Genomic DNA, 8,583 nt, shown 5'->3' with positions numbered 1-8,583 from the left:
ATGAATGACTGGAATGAATTAAACAAACTTCACCAACAAATTATTGCGACAAATTAAGCACCCAAATTAAGGCATTAATTCCCATGTCATTTCGTTCAAGTTGTCTATGCTACTACCCGTCGTACATGTAGTATGTAGTCAAAATAGTCGGAAAGTTTTTAAAGCAAACTAACAAGTCCTTGCTGACATACAGCGCTTTTTGGCATAATGCCCCTCGGAATTAACGCAAAAACTCCCGTTTTTGACCGCACATGCGATCGACACCTGCATCAGAAGGAATAGCACAGAACACAAAATATGCGAGTGTGTCAGTGAACCCGTGATTTGTAAACATGTAAAACATACTTTGGTAGGATATTTCAATCAATCAATCAATCAATGAGGCTTATATCGCGCATATTCCGTGGGTACAGTTCTAGGCGCTCTGCAGTGATGCCGTGTGAGATGAAATTTTATACGGCCAGTAATTGCAGCCATTTCGGCGCATATTTACCTTTCACGGCCTATTATTCCAAGTCACACGGGTATGGTAGACAATTATTAACTGTGCCTAAGCAATTTTGCCAGGAAAGACCCTTTTGTCAATCGTGGGATCTTTAACGTGCACACCCAATGTAGTGTACACGGGGGGGAGTTCGGACACCGAAGAGAGTCTGCACACAAAGTTGACTCTGAAATAAATTTCCGCCGAACCTGGGATCGAACTCACGCTGACAGCGGCCAACTGAATACAAATCCAGTGCGCTACCAACTGAGCTATATCCCCGCCCCATATTTGCTTGATGAAGACAGAGAGAGGCCTTTAATACATACTTTGGTAGGATATTTGCTTGATGAAGACAGAGAGAGGCCTTTAATACATACAGTGGTAGGTTAAATGCTTGATAAAGGCATAGAGAGGCCAGTAATACATATTTTGGTAGGTTAATTGTTTAATAAAGGGAAAGAGAGGCTATGAACATACACTTTGATAGAATAACTGCTTGATAAAGGCATAGAAAGGTCAGTAATACATATTTTGGTAGGTTAATTGTTTAGTAAAGGAAGAGAGAGCCCATCAACTTATAGTTGATAGGTTAATTGTTTGATAATGGCAGTCACAGACCTTATTACTTAGCCGAATGTAAACTGCATTGATAGGTTAATTGATTAATACAGGTGGAGAAAGGCCATCAAAGTGCACCTCAATAAGTTAATTGGTTAAAAAAGATAGAGAGAGGCCATTAACTTATACCTTCATAGGTTAGTTGTTTAATAAAGGCAGACACAGACCTCCATCGTATTACCTAGCCGAATGTAACCTGCATTGATAGGTAAATTGACTAATAAAGCTAACAACAGGCCATTAACGTATACCTTAATAAGTTATTTGATTAATATTGATAGATAGAGGTCATTACCTTGTACACTGATAGGTTAATTGTTTGATAAAGGCAGACACATACCTCTATCTTTTTACTTAGCCGAATGTAAACTGAATTGATACGTTAATTGATTACTAAAGGCAGATATAGGCCATTTAGGCTACGTATACCTCGATAAGTTAATTGATTATTACAAGTACATCAACTTATACCTTGATAGGTTAATTGTTTAATAAAGGTAAAGCGAGGCCATTAACGTATACTCTGATACGCTAATTTGTTTGATAAAGGTAGAGATAGGACATTAACTAAGTTGGTAGGTTAATTGTTTGACAATTTTAGATAGAGGTCATTAACGTATCTTGCTTTCTTTCTTTAATTGGTGTTTAACGTAGTTTTCAACCACGAAGGTTATATCGCGACGGGGAAAGGGGGGAGAGGGGATAGAGCCACTTGTCAATTGTTTCTTGTTCACAAAAGCACTAATCAAAAATTTGCTCCAGGGGCTTGCAACATAGTACAATATATTACCTTACTGGGAGAATGCAAGTTTCCAGTACAAAGGACTTAACATTTCTTACATACTGCTTGACTAAAATCTTAACAAACATTGACTATATTCTATACAAGAAACACTTAACAAGGGTAAAAGGAGAAACAGAATCCGTTAGTCGCCTCTTACGACATGCTGGGGAGCATCGGGTAAATTCTTCCCCCTAACCCGCGGGGGGTCCATTAACGTACACCTTGGTAGGTTAATTGTTTGATAAAGGAAGAAAACGGACATTAACTTATACCTTGATAGGTTAATTGTATAACAAAGGTAGAGAGAGGACATTAACTTATACGTTGGTAGCTTTATAAAGGAAGAGAGAGGACGTTAACTTATAACTTGATACGCTAATTGTTTGATAAAAGAGAGAGAGAGAGAGAGAGAGAGAGAGAGAGAGAGAGAGAGAGAGAGAGAGAGAGAGAGAGAGAGAGAGAGAGAGAGAGACCATTAACTTATACCTTGATAGAGTAATTGTTTGATACAAGTGCAGAGAGGCCATTAACTTATACTTTGCTACGCTAATTGTTTGATAAAGGCAGACACCGACCTGTATAGTTGTGTGTACATTGAAAGCAAGGTAGACAGAGGCCATTAACTTATACCTTGATACGCTAATTGTTTCATAAAGGCAGACACAAACCTGTATGTATCTTCTTGTGTGCCTTGAAAGATCAACTGTTTAATAAAGGTACACAGAGGCTATTAACGTATACCTTGATACGCTGATTGTTTGATCAATCCAGACACATACCTGTTTATCCGCGCCAAGCCTACCACCGGCAGAGACTGACAGGTGTTGGTTGCAGAGTCACACTAAAGACCGACTTGGCAATGAATTATTGTCGGTGGTCCAAACAAAATTATGTGACCCTCCACCACGGAATGAGTCGCATGTCACCTCGCGCGGTTCTGCGCTAGGCTTAATGTAAGTCCGGGGGGACTGTGGTAACAGTGTGAGAGTCACCTTAGTCACAGGCTTATAACTCGAAAAGTTTTCGCTCTTTTCTAAAAACGGTTTTCACCACTGGATAGAGCATAAAACACTCTTTATGAAAATGTAAAAATATGAAAATCATGCAAAGATGACATGCGACTCATTCCGTTGTGGAGGGTCACACATGGTGGTAACAATGCTCCCCAGCCTCTGGAGACAGTCAGAGGCAAACGTCACACTCACAGGAGTGAGTGATGTAAACTTAGCAAAACAATTATTGCGACAAATGTTGCACCCAAATTAAAGCATTATTTCCTGTGTCAATTCATTTGAACTTTCTATGCCAGTTAATTAAGGCCGTTTACTACTTGACTATCTGGATCACCTTTCGGAGGTATGCTAAACTCAGCAGAAAACAATTAACTGATGTTGGGTAGATCATTAATCTAATTTTCTTCTCGTAATGGAAAAGTTGCAAAGGTTTGCCTATTGTGATTTTTCCTCGATGTGTAATTGGTCCTTTCCGTTTTTGTCCATTCGATTTTTGCGGGTACACTTATTTGAGCAGAGGTCACGTAATCTCTGTAAAAAAAAACAATAATTTCACACACACACACACACACACACACACACACACACACACACACACACACACTATGTTTGAAGATGTGAGTGTGACAGTTGTCGGTACATGTAGTGACATGTGATGTAGACAGTCCACGCTGGCACAGGCGTTTGACTGTGTGGTCGGAAGTGCGTTTGTGGCAACCAAGATGCAGCAGACGACAATTAGCTTGGTCAACATAGTGAAAGTTTTTTTTTTCTCTGAACGTTGTTGTTGTTGTTGTTGTTGCTGTTGTTGTTGCAGGTGTTGTTGCTGTTGTTGTTGCCGTTGTTGTTGTTATTGTCGGTGGTGGTGCGGTGGTGGTAGTGGTAGCCGCGATGAATTGTGTTGACCGGCTGCTGTGGAGTGCTGACTGCAAAGTGAAGCCGTTTACAGAGGGAGTGACGCTACTGGCTGTCCACGTGGCTTGATCTAAAGCCTAGGTGTCCCACTGTCACGAATATTTTGGCGAACCACAACGAGTTACCACGATGATTGCGAAAAATCGACCGAACAAGAACGAAGTTATACGAACTACAACGACCTCGACGATTTTCTGCACGAATCCCAAATCGTTGTGGTTCGCCGTCAACGGTCGTCACGGTGTTACCGAGGCTTAAGAGAACCACTCACGCACAATAAAATGGAACAACAAAAGAAAAATATATTAGAAACAGTGGGAAAAGTTCTCCTGCACCGGTCATTATCAAGACCAAGAAACGGTTATCTGTATTAAACCTAGTGTCAGTTAACAGACGCGTTCTTACGTAAAGTGTTGCATTAAAAGCGCCTTTTAACACACACACACACACACACACACGCACTCTCGCATGCATGCACGCACACACACACACACACACACATACACACACACACTTACACACACATGTACACACACCCACACACACACACACACACACACACACACACGCGCGCGCGCGCACACACATATACACACACACACACACACACACATCCACGCACACACACGCACATACACACACGTACGCACACGCACACACACACACACACACTGGCACATGCACACACACACACACACACACACACACACACACACACACACACACGGGCGCGCGCGCGCACACACACTCACTTGCGTGCCGTCACTCCGTACTTTTATACCATCCAAACGTAGGCATGTTATCTGCCGAAATATTGAAAAAGAAAAATCGAACCTGGTTACTGATGCGTCCTGTGACTTTTGTTAACACACTCACTTTCTCTAAATATACCGTTACTGGGTATTGATGTTGACTCGTTCATGAAGGCTAAACTTGTTTTACTGCATCCAAGCTCTAGCTCCGAAGCGTGTTTTGTTTCTGTCCTGATATGAATACATGGGAGCGGTTTCGAAGATTGCCACTACCGTCACTCTCTCTGAAGGCGGTTTCATGTTGTAGTCAGCACTCCGCCTCAGCAGTCGGACCAACAACATAACTCAGCGACTACCACCAACACAACAACAACGCCAGCAACAGCAACAACAACAGCAACAACCTGCACAAAAAAACTTGCACTATGTTGACCAAGCTGATTGTCGTCTGCTGCATCTTGGTTGCCACAAACGCACTTCCGACCACACAGTGTACATTAAAACAAATCGGAAGCCTCGTTTTGGCGCTGGGCCTAACTTTTAAAATCTAAATAAGACATTGACAGCTTGTTACAGAAACATTGTTAAAACACCTGAGAATTATCTTATCATCAACACGAAGTCAGCGCAGTTCGAAGTTTAAAAAAATAGAAAGGATGTATGCCAAGCAAACCGGGTGAATGAGTCGACTGGTGTGTGCAACTTGCAGCTCTTTTGAACTGATGACGGGAAAGTAGGCAACCCAAAACGATACAACTTTGACTTTTTTCAAACGCTGGTCGACTGAGATTTCAATCATTTGATACCGTTTGTTGCTTTGCCTGTGTAGATTGAGTATTGCTCACACACAAACGTACCTCCGCGACAGGGCGACTGTCACATCAAATGTGCTGCATCTTATCATTGCAAAAGCAGACTAATTTTCGAACCGCTACAGGGTTTTTTTTAAGATACCGCCACTCTGTTTTGTGGCACTATCAGTCATATGTTCTAGGGCGCTATGAGTGCCCTTGTTATAAAGTTGTGCTGGAATTGTATTTTAGATTTAGAAGTGCACAATAACATGCTTTTGCAGATACATGTCATAGAGTAGGATTGAAAGCGCAAACGACTTTATCACGCCAGAGGAAGGCGTACGCCTTTTTTTTAAGGCATATCGCCCGCACCGCTGAAATCGGAGACAAGAAACGCCGGATCGAAGGTAAATGCTCGCACAAAATGAGCTAGAACTCGTAAACATGTTTTGTGTATATTTTGCAATTTTCAGGTGGCAACTGCAGAAACCCTTTGCCGACTCCCTCAAGCTCAACATCCCCCACACCAAACTCAAATTAAACAGCAGGTCAACGCTCAGTTTCTTTCCAAGCGCCTAGCCAATGGAACACACTACCTCTCCCCCTCCGTCAACAACAGTCCCTCGAATCATTCAAATCTGCACTCAAGACATTCCTTTTTTCCAAATAATCCATGCATTCTACACTGCCCACCCCATCCCACCCTGAATAACTGTACATATTTTAATGGTTGATGGTGTGTGTGTGCTAGTGACTTTAAGTCTCCGTGTGTGTGAATGAGTGTATGTGCGCCTTGAGTCGCCTGTTGGTGAGATATGTGCGCGTTATAAATATTCGTATTATTATTATTATTATTATTATTATTATTATAACATACTCTTAAGTTTGCAATTACTTTTGTTCCAATCGTATGTCAACCCCCCTAGCGCACTAGAATAAAGATAATGTTTTTGTCTTGATTTTGATGGAAAGATAACACTGTACACATTGAAACTGGGCTTAAGTTTGTATAACTGTCCTAGTTTCATTGTGTGGGAGTGGTTCTCTTAGATAAAGCCACGTAGACAGCCAGTAGTGTCACTCTCTGTGTAAACTGTTCAACTTTGCAGTCAGCACTGCACAGAAGCCGGTCAACACAATACATCGACTCCAGCCACCACCACCACCTCCTGACCACCACCGACAACAACAACAACAACAACATTTTGTAGTCAGCACTTCACGGCAGTCGGACTGACAACATATCTCAGCGACCACCACCAACACAACAACAACAACAACAACAACAACGACAACAACATCCTCTATAGAAAATCCGTGCACTATGTTGACCAAGCTGATTGTCGTCTGCTGCATCTTGGTCGCAACAAACGCACTTCCGACCACACAGCCAACCGCCTGCGCCACCGTGGGCTGTGCCCCCGTCACTACCGAGACCTGTAAATATGGCGTCATCGTCCCCGGACAGAACGGATGTTGTGATACATGTTGTGATTTTTGTCGGTTCTCCTCCAGACGTACGTAACAATCTGACAGTAACTCGAAATAACTCGTGTGTGTGTGTGTGTGTGTGTGTGTGTGTGTGTGTCCGTGTGTGTGTGTGTGTGTGTGTGTGTGTGTGCCTGTGCATGTGGGAGTTAGTGTGTGTGCGTGTCAGTGCGAGTTAGTGTGTGTCAGTGTATGTGTGCCACGGTGTGTGTGTAGTGTGTCTGTCTGTGTGTGTGTTTGGTGCGTGTGTGTGTATGTTTACGTGTCGAGGGGACAAAAGGTCGACTGGACTGAGAATGTCAATGCCATTTCCTATAAGTAAACACCACAGTACATGTTGGGTCTAATTCATTATTTTTGATTAGTAATACCAGAAAGGACCCAGAAGAGAGCACTGTATCCGAAACTTACTTCTTTCTTCCTATCTGTGCATTCGCCGGTCGCTTTCCTTGCATCCGGGTTTCCATGTGTTTTCCGTAATGATCTCCAAAAAACTGTACGATTTTAACTGCATGACTGACATACTCACTGTAAATCACTGATAGCTGACTGTGATGCTTTACTGTTTTCAGAGCTTGGAGGGCATTGCCGTCATTTTGACATTTAGTCAAGTTTTGACTAAATGTTTTAACATAGAGGGGGAATCGAGACGAGGGTCGTGGTGTATGTGTGTGTGTGTGTGTGTGTGTGTGTAGAGCGATTCAGAGTAAACTACTGGACCGATCTTTACATGAGAGTTCCTAGGTATGATATCCCCAGAACTTTTTGTCATTTTTTGGATTAATGTCTTTGATGACGTCATATCCGGCTTTTTGTAAAAGTTGAGGCGGCACTGTCACACCCTCATTGGCTCACGTAAGTGTAGCCTATGCGATCGTAACTTTGTCTGTCTGTGCGTGCGTGTGTGCGTGTGTGTGTGTGTGTTTGTGCGTGTGTATGTCTGTGGTAGAAACTCTAACATTTGAAGACGTCACATTACATTGACGTCACATTATGACGTAAGAGGGTTAGACGTCACGCGAAGGAAGTACTGAAAGTCTCGGTCATTATTATTTTGAGCGGGCCGAGACTCTGTTGGCAGTCGTGTCCCTGTAAGTAGGCTACATGCAGACAGACAGATCTAGATCTAGTGTCTCGCTTTCTTGCACAGTTTCACCTATGCTCTTTCTGTGTGTGTGTGTGTGTGTGTGTGTGTGTGTGTGTGTGTGTGTATGTGTGTGCAGGGGCGGATCTGGGGGGTGCAATGGGTGCAATTGCACCCCCCCCCCCAGCGGGACAAAAAAAACAAAAACAAAAAAAGAAGAAAAATGTATCACCTGAAAATAGCACTTTACACGCTCAGATTGCACCAGATTGCACAATTTTGCTTCCTTTTTAAAAAAAAATTCCGGGGGGGCATGCCCCCGGACCCCTCTAGCATGCTCGGCGCTTCGCGCCATCGGTTCGGCGCTTCGCTGATAAGATACAAAAAAAAAAAAAAAAAGAACTTTGCACCCCCCCCTTTCAAAACCCAGATCCGCCCCTGTGTGTGTGTGTGTGTGTGTGTGTATGTGTGTGTGTGTGTGTGTGTGTGTGTGTGTGTGTGTGTGTCGGAGTGATTGAGTTTGTGTTACTGTTTGTCGATTTCTTACGTGAGCCTTGATGGCTTCGCCTCTTGTTTTTCAATCAAATTGATTGAAATTTTGGCCAAGCAATCTTCGACGAAGGCCGGACTTTGATATTGCATTTCAGC

The 8,583-nt window shown here is 42.8% G+C and overlaps 1 long non-coding RNA gene across 1 annotated transcript in view; it reads left to right on the top strand.

The window, feature by feature from the left end:
- The first annotated feature begins 6,412 nt into the window (after window positions 1-6,412).
- LOC138980675 (uncharacterized) overlaps window positions 6,413-8,583 on the top strand; it is a 5,211-nt gene continuing 3,040 nt past the window's right edge. Inside the window, exon 1 of the long non-coding RNA XR_011460422.1 lies at window positions 6,413-6,880. This is a non-coding gene — a long non-coding RNA (uncharacterized lncRNA). The remainder of the gene's footprint in view (window positions 6,881-8,583) is intronic.

This window comes from Littorina saxatilis, linkage group LG11 (assembly GCF_037325665.1).
Source record: "Littorina saxatilis isolate snail1 linkage group LG11, US_GU_Lsax_2.0, whole genome shotgun sequence".
NCBI classification, from domain to species: Eukaryota; Metazoa; Mollusca; class Gastropoda; order Littorinimorpha; family Littorinidae; genus Littorina; species Littorina saxatilis.
This window is presented reverse-complemented; position numbering and strand designations above follow the sequence as displayed.